The sequence below is a fragment of the Lathyrus oleraceus genome, chromosome 4 (assembly GCF_024323335.1).
Source record: "Lathyrus oleraceus cultivar Zhongwan6 chromosome 4, CAAS_Psat_ZW6_1.0, whole genome shotgun sequence".
Taxonomy (NCBI): domain Eukaryota; kingdom Viridiplantae; phylum Streptophyta; class Magnoliopsida; order Fabales; family Fabaceae; genus Lathyrus; species Lathyrus oleraceus.
Genome location: NC_066582.1, coordinates 457619972 through 457633394, shown reverse-complemented (window position 1 = coordinate 457633394; position 13423 = coordinate 457619972). Strand labels below are relative to the sequence as shown.

At 37.9% G+C, this 13423-nt stretch overlaps 1 non-coding gene across 1 annotated transcript; it reads left to right on the top strand.

Moving 5' to 3' along the window:
• The first annotated feature begins 12155 nt into the window (after positions 1-12155).
• On the top strand, positions 12156-12262 carry LOC127077930 (small nucleolar RNA R71). The gene has a single exon (XR_007787689.1). It is a non-coding gene; the product is annotated as a small nucleolar RNA R71 (small nucleolar RNA).
• Positions 12263-13423: the final 1161 nt, after the last annotated feature.

The window sequence follows — 13423 nt, the reverse complement described above, 5'->3', positions numbered from 1 at the left end:
GTTCTTTGGTGTTTTTGGACAGAGTTTTTAGAAATGCATCCAAGATGAGTTTTTTTTAGAATGTGAGAGAATGAATGAATTCTTGTTTGATGGCTGCAGCTAGTAGTTTCCAATGACAGAAAATGATCTCCAAAAATTCTGTTTGATAGTACAAGGCATGGTATGGTGGATAGTATGGATAGATATGGTTGAATTTGTACTTTCCTTCCAAGTTTCAAGCAAGCTAGCATGGGCTACATGATGGGTGCAAGTACTTGCACGAAAATGCCTTTGTACATGCTGCAAATAACATTCCAAACAAGTTCCAATTGGCCCCAAGTGTTAAAAATGCATAATTCAAAAAGTCAACCATTGGTCAAACTTGAATTTCACACATGCTAGGTTCAAAAATGCCATTTTGATTGGCAAGGTTTTGGTTCATGAAATTTATATTTTTGGAAAGAGGAGATGAAATGTGACTTGTAGGAAAAAACCCCACCCAAATTGGCCAAATGGTTTGAGAGATATGGCCTTTTGAAGTTCAAGAATTTCTGAAAACGATTCGATCATAACTTGCCAACCACACATGGGAATTGAGAGTTCTTGGACTTTTTGGAAATGGAGAACAAGATCTTCAACTTTCATGTTGGGCAAAAATTCATTTGAAGCTTGTATCATGATGTAAGTTTGAGGATCAAGACTTTCCATTTTTGGTAAGTTTCAGTTACAGGTCCAGTTTCCATTTTTGGAAATTTCTGATCTGGCTTCAAATTCTTCCATGATGGTGTTTGACATGATATATGAGGCCTATTGGGACATGAATAAGCTCTCTCAAACCATTTCCATTCATCAAAACACTGATTAAATGGACAGTTGACCAACAGTTGACTTTTAGGGTTTCTGACTGTCTGTGCATTGACTGATGACCTCTGAGCCTCCAATCTTTGACCTAATCACTTCAAATGGATCCCCAAGTCATGTGAACATGTTGGACCAACCCTAGGGCCTTGGCTCCTTGAGAATTGTGCTTGCTTGCTTGGTTGACTGATCTCCTGATCAGTTTGACCTAACTTCTTGATTGGCTTTGCACTTGAGGCAAAAGAGGCAATGCAATGCTATGCAATGGACCATGATATGCTATGACCTAATATGAGAATGTATGTACAATGATGGGTGCAAATTTGAGGTGCTACACATCTCATACTAAATAATATTGGAGTATCAATCAATAAAATCAATTCTAGTACATTACTACTTTATAACTTGACTACATGTCTTTATATTATTTTTTATATGGATAGATATATATTAACTGATGTATATAATTACTGTACTTTTATACTTTTAAGGATAATTTAAAATATAGATATATGTCTTGTTTTGATGAACTCAAATTAAGTTAAAATTCTTCATGTCTCTCAACATGCTTGCAGATTGCTGTTACGCAGGCAAAATAATGATCAGTCCCATTAGATTTCTGAGCACAACGTGGATGTGTCGATTGCTATAGTGACAATGCATGAGACAGCGCACAAATACTATTATTATTATTGATTCTTTTCTTAGATAGATATCAAATTTGTACCTTTGTTTACATGTGAATAAATCAAACCACCCTATGAGTGAGTGAGTCATTGGCATAACCATTTTGAGTTTCATTGGCATAGCTGTATAAGAATGATACAATTGCTTGTGTTATCTTGCTGTTAAGTATTCCTTACTTTTTCTATTATGCAGAAGACTTTTAAAGAGAAGTTTGATGCAGAACTTCAGCCAACTGAAGAAGGGAATGGAGAGGTTGTTCAAGTGTTAGATGGAGAGCGTGTAAATCAGCTATGGACAGAGGCTGCTGGGGGCCGTAACCGTGGTCGGGTTTATGGCGCTGCAGATTTAGCTATTAATCTAAAACGTGGATCAAAAAGTTTTACCCAACAATCTCAAACTCCTCAACACTCTATGTTTGGGATGTCATTAGAAGCTGAAAGAGCAGCTAGAATTAGAGCTGAACAAATTGCCGAGGCTGCAACGACCCAATTACAAGAGGCTAACGAAGCAATGCGAGCTGCTACCGAGGCTACAAAAGCTGCTACCGAGACTGCACAAAGGATGGAGAGGGAGATGAATGCTTGGAAGGAATTTATGATGAAGAAATTTGACACTTCAACTTTTGTATCACATTCTCATCATTATGATGACGATTTGGATGATCAATCATTAGATGAAGATTGATCTTGTACTTTTAGTAGAACGAATTAATCTCGGATGTGATTACTTTTTGTGTATGTTTTTTGAAAGTTAATGTGGGTAGAACTTTTGTAGTTTCTTTCACGAATGTTTAAAATTGTTTCCAAATGTTTTACCATAAATATGATATTGTTCGGTTGATGGAGTGGATTGAAAAAATTTGTTCGAGTGAGGTTGTCATGTTGCAACCCGACTCTAAACATCTTTATTGTCCTTTTTTGTTGACTTTAGAGTTGGTCTATGCAAGGCTAAATATTATTATAGACTTTTCTATGTTGACTTTAGAGTCGGTGCTACGGACGCTATCTGTTTTTTTCTTGAGTTTTATAAATTGACCTCAATGCCAGTCGATCGATGCATACAAAAAAGTTGACCTTTTTTTGTTGACTTTAGAGTCGGACAGGCCAACGCTAAACATAATATTGACTTTTCATGGTTTTGAAACAATATAGCGTCGGTCCCATTAGTGTCCGCGTTAGCCTCCGTTTCACCGAGGCTACGTAGCCTCGGTGTATCTTTAGCCGACGTTACACAGTAGCTTCGCAACTTTTATTCAAGGCCCGACACCGACGCTAAACCGACGCTAACCACACATTAGTGTCTGTTTTTTCACCTTTAGCGTCTGAAAGTGGCCGACGCTAATAACTGTTTTTCTAGTAGTGTATGGTTTTCACCTTATCAACACCCAAGTTCCATTGATATTAACGGTACATGAACCGACTCAATGATCCTTAATATCAATCATTCGTTTTGGTGGATTATGGTTTTCACCTTATCGACACCCAAGTTCCATTGATATTAAGGATGTCTGAACGACTCAACCATGAATCACGGGTTTGTTGAGAGTCACGAGCATGGAGTCTCGGTTAAGAACCACCCAAAGGGAGTGTACTAGGGTTTAAACCTGCCGAACATATTCTACCAGAGGTTCCCATAGTCATCATCCCATCTTTCGAATATTATCGGAGGAACGAATACTCGTATTCCAAAAATATTCTCAAGAGAGACTCTTATGAGTGTAGTATCGCGTAACAATCGCATCAGATCTTACATCTGAACGACCTCTGCACTACGTCCTAAAAATAGGCCAAGATGGGCTTGGTAAACTAAGGTCCTTGGCTTCTAAGGCACATGATTGAAAGAATAATGCCTAACCACAAATAACTTGTGTGACATTATTAATCCAACATGACCTCCACCAAGTGAATGGACTCGCAAGTCAACTTGTTAAGGAATACTCCACACAAGTCGACAAGACTATGCCATTCTCCTATCCTAAGGTGCACTCGAGTTCGGGTATAGAACTCATCTCACAGAGATCACCAAACAAACAGTAATTGTATATCAAGCAATTCAAACATTACAATCAATACAGTTATCCCAAATTGTACAAAAATATGTCAAATAACACATAAACAAATATCATACAACAAGGGTGAAAAGTAGACAATACCACCAAGGATATCATTGTTCCCCAGCAGAGTCGCCACTTTTCTGTAGCGGTGTATTCGTCACTTTATGATTTATTGATTAAACCAAAAGCAAAGCATACAAAGAATCGAGTCGCCACCGCACTTTTATTTATCCAAAGGAATGGCTAAAAAGCGAACAAAAGCCTAAGAAGTTTTACACATAGAAAACTAATGAAAAGGTTAGAGATTTGGGTAAGGGGTTAATTACGCAATGGGAAGGTGTTAGGCACCCAAAACGTCCTAGGTACTCCTAGGGAGCTCTTTTCACACTTGTTGTACAAAATGTTTATTTGTTCATGAAAATATTATCGTGCAAACATGATTGGGAAGATGAGAAAAGAATATACAAGTTATTATTTTTGTGTTTGAACGGATGAACCCGTTGCCTACGTACCTTTCCATGGAATGTAAGGATCAAAACGCCGTAGTTCGGCTAAAAGATTTCCAAAATATGAGTGGGTTTATTTTAAACAAAAGCCCTAAGGTCTTTCGTTATCCACGGGAGAAAACTCAACCTTATGCAAACAACAAGTCCACCACGTGAGAAAAGCTTCAACTTGCTAATGAGGGGTTAACCCTATAATAAGCAAGGAAGTCTTACAATTCAATCACTAAGGACAAAAGGTGAGATTAACATCAATCAACTAGGATAAATCAAACCTATGGCTAATGTATGAAAACTTATCAAGAATGGACAAAGCCACAAAACAATTGAATGAGTGAAATTAACCAATTAGGATTTGTTCACACAAGATGGTCAAAGTATGATTAGAATTCAATTCAAAGAAGTATTATGAAATGGAGTTTGAAAAATCAAAGGCCTAAAGCCTAGGTTTCTAATTTGAAAAGAGATGAAGATGTTTGCACAATATTTTTCAAGTTTAGATTAACATGCAAATGGAGGTTTAAAGAAACAAAAGGTGGGAGGGTGAGGGAGTGTAAAACTTCTTAGATGTTCACCTCTTGAGATCATATGTAGATGATCCAAGTGATTCCTTTGGAATAGGCAATGAGCAAATAAGCAAATGGATACCGGATGCCAATCAATGGACTTACACCAATCTCCCAAACAAAGGTGGATACCGGATACCAATCAATGGATTTACACCAATCTCTTAAAACAAAATAATGATACCAGATGCCAATCAATGGACTTACACTAATCTCACAAGCAAAGGTGGATACTGGATACCAATCAATGGATTTACACCAATCTCCTAAAACAAAACAAATGATACCAGATGCCAATCAATGGACTTATACTAGTCTCACAAACAAAGGTGGATACCGGATACCAATCAATGGATTTACACCAATCTCCTAAAACAAAACAAATGATACCAGATGCCAATCAATGGACTTATACTAGTCTCACACAACAAAATAACAAGGATACCAGATGCCAACCAATGGACTTATACTAGTCTCCCACCATATCATAGGAACAACTGCCAAGTAATGGACTTATGCTTGTCTCCTCCATGGACAAAGCAAAAATGCTATAAAGCAAAGTTTATGAAATGATATACAAATGATGATGATAAATGCACTAAGGCACACTCAAGTAAATATGCACAGATGAATCAAGTAATCAGACAAACAAGTCAATTAGCACACACTATATACAATCAATTAGGCTCAAGCAAGGTTAGACTTTAAAGTCAACTGGAATGGGGTATGTTGTGCTCTTAACCCTAACATTGAGAGTTAGGGTGAAGCAGATGAAATGGAGATGAGGGGTGTGCCTCATAGCTCTTATCCCTGGTCAGGGAGAGCTTTAAACAATAGAAGGTGTGGGAGTTCAGAAAGTTGGAACTCTTCTCCACAAATGATATGACTCTATAAGATCTTGGGTTAATATCCACAATGCATCAACATGTTATGTGAGAAAAGTGGATGACACACTGAATAGTAGGAGATGGACTACACATCTCTTTTATCTACCAATTGCCTCATAAGAGGACTTTTCCTGCTTGGCACAAAGAGTAAACAATCACAAGCATTGCCTCTTAAGGAGGACTTCAGACAGGTGCCTGCCCACATAACAGGACAGGTCTTCCAGACTACATGAAGAAGAGAGATTATACCTAAGTGGTTAAGCAACCAAGCAAAAGCAAGTTCAAAATGAACTTAAGCAACTTATGTACCTGTGGAAACATCAAACAAATCAGTACAATTATACAGACAAACAACCAACAGTTAATATCAACAGTCAAACCCAATAAACAAAAGGCATAGGCCACAAGTCAAGCTCAAATGAGTTAACAACCCTACAAAACACACAATGTTAGTATCCAAAGGAAAACATCAAATGCTCAAATGATGGAGCATCATGAACCATATAATTTGGATGTTCAACCTGAAATTAAAGCTCAAACATGAGAGGCAAACCACTAGGTCAAAGCCTAGGGTCAAAGATGGAGAAAAAATTCAAAACAGAAGCTGAAAATTAACATGAATCAACTTCAAACACATCTTGAAACAATCCAAAAGGTCTCACATCAATATCATATACCAATTCCATTTCATGATCAATTGAAGTTCAAGACTATTTTAAAGCTCAAATGGGATCAAACAGAATGAAAAATCTCAATTAAATCAGAAATCAATCAATAAATTCCCAGAAAACTCATGCTCATTCACAACATTCATAATATGCATCACACAAAAAATCAGAACAATTGGAGATCATTTGATAGGGTAATCACATCACGTAAGATGAACAAGCAAAGGTGTGACACAAATTGTCACACCTACATTCACATGATCATAAAACAGAAACCACAAATGGTAAAAATACCAAATCAACACCAAAATGTCAAGCAAAGTGTCTAGTTTCATCATGCAAATTTTCAGATCCATTGGATAAAAACTCAGTATTTCACAAATGATATGGCAAGGCAAGGTACAAAAGGTATACATGTTTACAAACCCTAGGGCAAAACAAAATCCAGCCAAGCACAATTTATGGAAAAATAACCAAAAAATAATAGACAGAAAATATGACATCATGCAAAAATCCTCATATTTTTTGGATCATTATTCAATTATTTATGAATTTTGGAAGATGGAGAAAAAAAAAGATAAAGCATAGCATATGAATGAATGGAGGGAAAACAAATAATCATGAAGCATTTTTGAAATAATGTCACAAGCCGGAATCGAAGCCAGGCGATTTTCAAACTGAAGCGCGCGCATATGAAACGCGGTCGTTTCATTTAAACCCTAACATCACATGCATGCATAATCCGCAGGAAACACGATGAACACGCAGGTAAATTCGCAGCAAACGTATGAAGGTCCTAGCAAAATTCGCAGGTAATGTGCAGGTGACTATGAACATGATGAAGATCTTGAAGATCTTCATCTTCGAATTTCCAGAAAATTTCAACATGTCCAGAATTGCAAATCAAACACATCATTGTAAAGATCTTCTATCATACAACATGAATCAACACGCATTTCATCAAAAAACATCACAACACGCATGGATCGAAGCAAGGAAGATTCATTATCAAAACTTTAAACAACCAGTTCTCACTCAATTTTGCACGAAATTCATTAATTCAAAGCTCATAATACTCAGTGTAGCAAGATCTATAACATCAACATAATAATTTCAAGAATTAAAGAGGTCGATTTCGAACCTTGCTGAAGTGCAGAACTGGAATTTTGTGGATCCAAGGCTTGCAAAGCTCAAACAGTTCCTCTACAGTGCTTGAATAAGTGATTGGAAGAGGAAACTCAGCTCAATTGTACACGATCTTGCAAGAATCTTGATTTGCCATTGTAGCTTCAAGCTTTACAAATGCTCCAACCTTGCACGATTTCTACTGGTTCTATGGATGATCCTGCTCAAGATCAGCTCAACAACAAGAATTAAGCAAGAAAATGAATTGAAAATGAAGAAATTGGAAGAAAATTTTGAGAGAAAATTTTTGGTATTCTAGATCTAGATCTGAAATTATGAATGTTGTTCTGAAATTCTGTTAGGGTTTTATGTTATATACTCCCTCCTAATCATGCTCTAATCAAGATTAACCAATGCTAATGAAAATGGATTAAGTTTGGAGGTGCTTTGACAAATTTTGGTTTTCACCCTTATGCATGGAAATGGCATGTGAACAGTACACGAGTTCAAGTTAATTTCACTTAAAATGAATTTTTAAAATCATTGGAAATGGCAAAATGCTCAAATAATTCACCAATTTTATATTTCAAGATTTCCCTCCAAAAATCAAGTGAAATACCAAATGTTCATGTGATCATAATTCATGAAATGCAATGCATGATTTGGTAAGTATAGGTCAAGAGAAGAATGTACAAAAAAGAGCCACTTGAATTGGAGCTATGGTTGAGAAGTTATGCACATTTGAATCTTCAAGTACACTTTTCCATGTTTTGATCATATCTCCTTAGCCACACATGAGAAATGGATGATCTTGGACTTTTTGGAAATGGGAGAGAAAGATATACAACTTTCATGTTCAACAAAATTTCATTTGAAGCTTTTTTGGTGATGTAATTTAAAGTTGAAGTTGGATGAAAACCTTTCCATTTTTGGCAATTTTGAATTATAGGTCACTTTCTATTTTTAGAAAGTTTTGACCTGACTTTATTTTCTTCAATGTTGATGTTTGAAATGTCAAATGAGACTTGTTTGAACATGAATGAAGTATTTCTAATCACTTCCCGCCTCCAAATCCACAGTTGACTTGGCAGTTGACTTTCTAGGCCTCCAGTTGACCTGGCAATGTTCTGATGAAGTTTAAGCCTCTACCACTTGGGATTTTGATTCAAAATGATCACATGGTTCATGTAAGCTCTTGTGAATGATTGTGGTGTCCAAATTCTCAAGAATGGCCACCATCTATGGCTCAATGAATGCCTTTGACTACTTTGACTGTTGATTGCTTCATCTGCAAGACAAAGGTTAGATGACATATTTTTGTACTTTTGGTTAGTGATAAAAGGAAATGCAATGATATACAAATGCAAAACATGCTTGGTGATCAAGAAACACTCACAAGGGCAACCCAACCAAAGGAAAGCAAGCAATGTGCACAATGATCCTTGAGGCAATGAAATGATATGATATGATGCCATGAGGGATCTTAGGGATAAAATTGGGGTCTTACAGTCAGCAACTACGTTTTCTGTTCCTTTTTTGTCTCGAATATCTAAGTCGAACTCTTGTAGCAAAAGGATCCATCTGAGTAATCTAGGTTTCACATCCTTTTTGCTTAGAAGGTAACAGATAGCTACATTGTCTGTGTAGACTATAATCTTAAATCTGACAAGATAAGACCTAAATTTATCAATTGCAAAAACTACAGCTAGGAGTTCCTTCTCTGTTGTCGTATAATTGAGTTGAGCAGCATCTAGGGTTCTACTAGCGTAATATATCACATGTAATTTCTTATTTTCTCTTTGTCCTAAAATAGCTCCTACAGCGAAATCGCTAGCATCACACATTATTTCAAAAGGTTGAGTCCAATCCGGAGTTTGTAAAATGGGTGCTGAAATTAGCGCTCGTTTTAACTGATTAAAGGCTTCGATACATTTTTCATTGAAAATGAATTCAACGTCTTTCATCAGAAGGCCGATCAGGGGTTTTGTTATTTTAGAGAAATCTTTGATAAAGCGTCGGTAAAAACCGGCGTGTCCAAGAAAACTTTGGACTTCTCTAACAGTCTTAGGAGGGTTAAGGTTTTCTATCACTTCTATCTTTGCTTTGTCGACCTCAATGCCTCTTTCAGATATTATATGTCCTAACACTATGCCTTCTTTAACCATAAAGTGACACTTCTCCCAGTTTAATACAATGTTAACTTCTACGCATCTTTCTAGGATTTTCTCAAGATTAATGAGGCAATTCTCAAAGTCAAACCCACATACTGAGAAATCATCCATGAATACTTCCATAATTCCGTCGAGATAATCTGCGAAGATCGACATCATACAACATTGGGAAGTAGCTGGCGCATTGCAGAGTCCAAACGACATTCGTCTGTAAGCAAACGTTTCGTAAGGACAGGTGAAGGTTGTTTTCTCTTGATCCTCGGGGCGTATGGGTATTTGGAAAAATCCAGAATATCCATCTAGATAACAAAAGTAAGAGTGTCTGGCAAGATGCTCAAGCATTTGATCTATGAATGAAAGGGGAAATGGTCTTTCCTAGTTGCCTTATTGAGCTTCCTATAATCTATGCACATACGCCATCCGCCTTCTATATGTTTAGCTATATGCTCGTCCTTCTCGTTCTGCACGACTGTGATGCCTCCCTTTTTGGGTACCACGTGTACAGGACTTACCCATTTACTATCATAGATCTGATAGATTATACCAGCTTCTAGTAGTTTAAGGACTTCCTTCTTTACCACCTCACTCATTACAGGGTTGATTCTTCTCTGATGTTCTCTGGAAGGTTTTGAATCTTCCTGTAGCGAGATCATGTGCATACACACGGATGGGCTTATACCTTTTAAATCAGAGATGTTGTATCCTAAGGAAGAGGGGTATCTTCGTAAAACATTTAAGAGTTCGTTTGTCTCGTCATGGTTTAAGGTGGCACTAACTATTATTGGGCGGTTCATTTCTTTATCCAAAAACTCATATCTTAGGTTCCCTGGAAATTCCTTAAGTTCTTGAGCTGGTTTTCGAGAGTTTGGTGAAATGGCTGAAGTAAGATCCAAACATTCGTTAGTGTGAGATTTCGTTTCCTTTAGCTCGTCATCCTTTTCATCCGGGTTTGAAAATGGTTCGATCACAGATTCTTCTTGATCAAATTCCCTTATGCATTCATCTATGATATCGATCGCGTAACATGCGTCTCCTATGATTGGTGCCATCAGGAGCTTTGAAAGAATAAACTCTATCTTTTTATCCCCTACTTCGAAAGTTAATTTTCCTCTTTTAACATCTATTATAGCTCCGACTGTTGATAAAAATTGTCTACCTAAAAGGATAGGGATATCGTCATCTTCCTTGATATCCATGACCACAAAGTCTGTTGGGATATAAAGTTGACCAATCCTAACTAGGATGTCTTCTAAAATGCCTACAGAATACTTAACAGACCTATCGGCTAATTGGAGGGACATCTTAGTTGGTTGTAATTCTCCTAAGTTTAACCTTTTACACACAACTAAGGGCATTAAACTCACACTAGCACCTAAGTCTAGGAAAGCTTTGTCGATCACATGACTCCCTAGAATGCAAGGTATAGAAAAACTACCAGGGTCTTTCTCCTTCTTAGCAAGTTTACTCTCGGAAATAAAATTGAATTCCAAGGGTTTGGTCAAGCCTACGCTTGTTGGTTAAGATGTCTTTGAGAAATTTGGCGTAAGATGGAATTTGGGTGATGGCTTCAGTGAAAGGATTCTCTACATGAAGCTTCTCTATTACTTTTATAAACTTTTGGTAATGGTTATTGATTTTGGTTTGTTTAAGTCTTTGCGGATATGGGATTGGTGGTTTGTACGGGGGTGGTGGTTTGTAAGTTTTATCCTTGGCTTTTCCTTCTTGGTCGGTTTGTTTTCGAGTTCCACCGGTTCTTCTCCTTGGTTTGTAGGTATATTTTCTTTAGAGGCTTTGGACTCGCTCATTTCTAGGTTATGAGGCCCTTCGTAAGCGGTCCCACTTCGTAATGAGATAACGTTAGCTTGCCCTCAAGGGTTGAGTTGAGGTTGTCCAGGGAATTGTCCTCCAGGTGTAGTTTGTGGGGCTTGGTTTTGTGCTACCTGTGAGATCTGGGTTTCAAGCATCTTGTTGTGAGTGATTATCTTATCAACCTTAGTCCCTAATTGTGTTATCAGTTCGTTTACATGAATGTTCTGGTTAAGGAATTCTTTATTTTGTTGAGTCTGGCCTGATATAAAGCTCTCCATGATCTTCTCAAGGTTAGGCTTCTGGGGCACAACTTGCATAAGTTGATTTGTTTTTTGGGCTTGAAAACCTTGTGGCCTTTGAGGTGCATACTTTTGGATAGGGTTCTGGTTTTTATAGGAAAAATTTGGGTGATTTTTCCATCCAGGGTTGTAAGTATTAGAAAATGGGTTACCTTGGGCGCAATTCACTTGGTCGGTGTTCAAGTCGTTCAAAAGGTTACACTCTGCCGATTCGTGTCCTTTAGATCCACAAAGTTCACACTCTGTGTGGACTACTGTTGCGGTGTTAGTGTTTGTAGAAATATGTTCGACCTTAAGGGCTAAAGCGTCCATTTTCGCCTGCATCATGTCCATAGAGCTTATCTCATGTATTCCACCTTGGGTCTCCTTTTTCTCTATTGATGCTCATTCAGTTCCCCATTGGTAATGGTTTTGGGCCATATCCTCAATTAGGTCACAAGCTTCAGGGTATGGTTTGTTCATCAGCGCGCCACCAGCGGCAGCGTCAATGCTCATCTTTGTGTTATAATGGAGTCCATTGTAGAAGGTATGAACGATCAGCCATTGTTCTAGGCCATGGTGTGGACAGACTCTTAACAGCTCTTTATATCTCTCCCAAGCTTCAAAAAGTGATTCTCCTTGGTTTTGAGTAAATCTAGTTATTTGGTTTCGAAGAACATCAGTCTTACTGGGGGGAAATATCTAGCAAGGAATACTCTCTGTCATACCCCAAAATTTGCCCGTTAATGTTACAAGGCACTCCAACTTATTTTCCCAGGCATTGACCTTAAAGGAACCAAGACCCAGCTCACAGATGGCCAAATCCAGAAGATGGCCTAAACTGGCTTGCTCGCTAGGCGAGCAAATCCTTCGCCTAGCGAACCCTTCGCTACACCACTCGCCTAGCGAAGCGGGCGAATACCAGAAATTTTGGGCTTCATTCTGAGCCCATTAGGTCACAAAAACTATTATAAATAGCAGAGCTTCATTCAGAAAAAGGACAGAGGCAGACGGACAGAAACCCTAGCAAGGAAACCCTAACAGAAGCAACACAGCAAACAGGCTAACCCAGAGAATTCAGAGCAACCCTCAAGGAAACCCTGAAGGAAACTCATCTGCACCAAGGTTATCTCCGCCCAACTCAATCCGGCGCCAACCCTAAGAGTGACTTGCCAATTCAAGGTTGCAATTCAATTGCAAACAGGTTTGCATTACTATTACCACTTTATGTTCTTAATTTGCATGTGGCATTATGATTGAATTTATAAAAATATCTTAAGTTTTGCATGTGAATTTAAGTATATACGGATGTCTTGAACGTTTAACCATGTAATTTCTGTAATGGATGCCATAGGGTTTGGAGCTTTCTGGAATTGTATTGTTATCAAAGACAGAACCCACAGCCGCTCGCTAGCACATCGCTAAGCGAGCATGCAGCGAGCATTCGCTAAGCCTTCGCTAAGCCTTCGCTAGGCGAGGCAGGAGCGAACGTGATAGTCGCTGATTTTTCTGTTCTGTTTTATGCTTATCTTATCTGTTTTATTCTAACCATGTGTTATTTTGCCTGACATTCCTACTGCTGTGTTTCTTTTGCGGTGTAATTCTCGATTGCACCCTAATTTGGTATTCTGACTGTTTGCTGAATTTTGTAAGGGTTCACATACTCCCGGGAAAGGTAGCTGGCTAAGGTATTCCACCTTATTTTTGGGATACCCTTGTGGAGATTCATCCTAATTACTTAATTGATTTTTAATGTGGAGATTCATCCTAATTACCTAATTAATTATAATGTGGACCTAATTACCTAATTGATTATAACTACCTAATTGATTGTAAAAC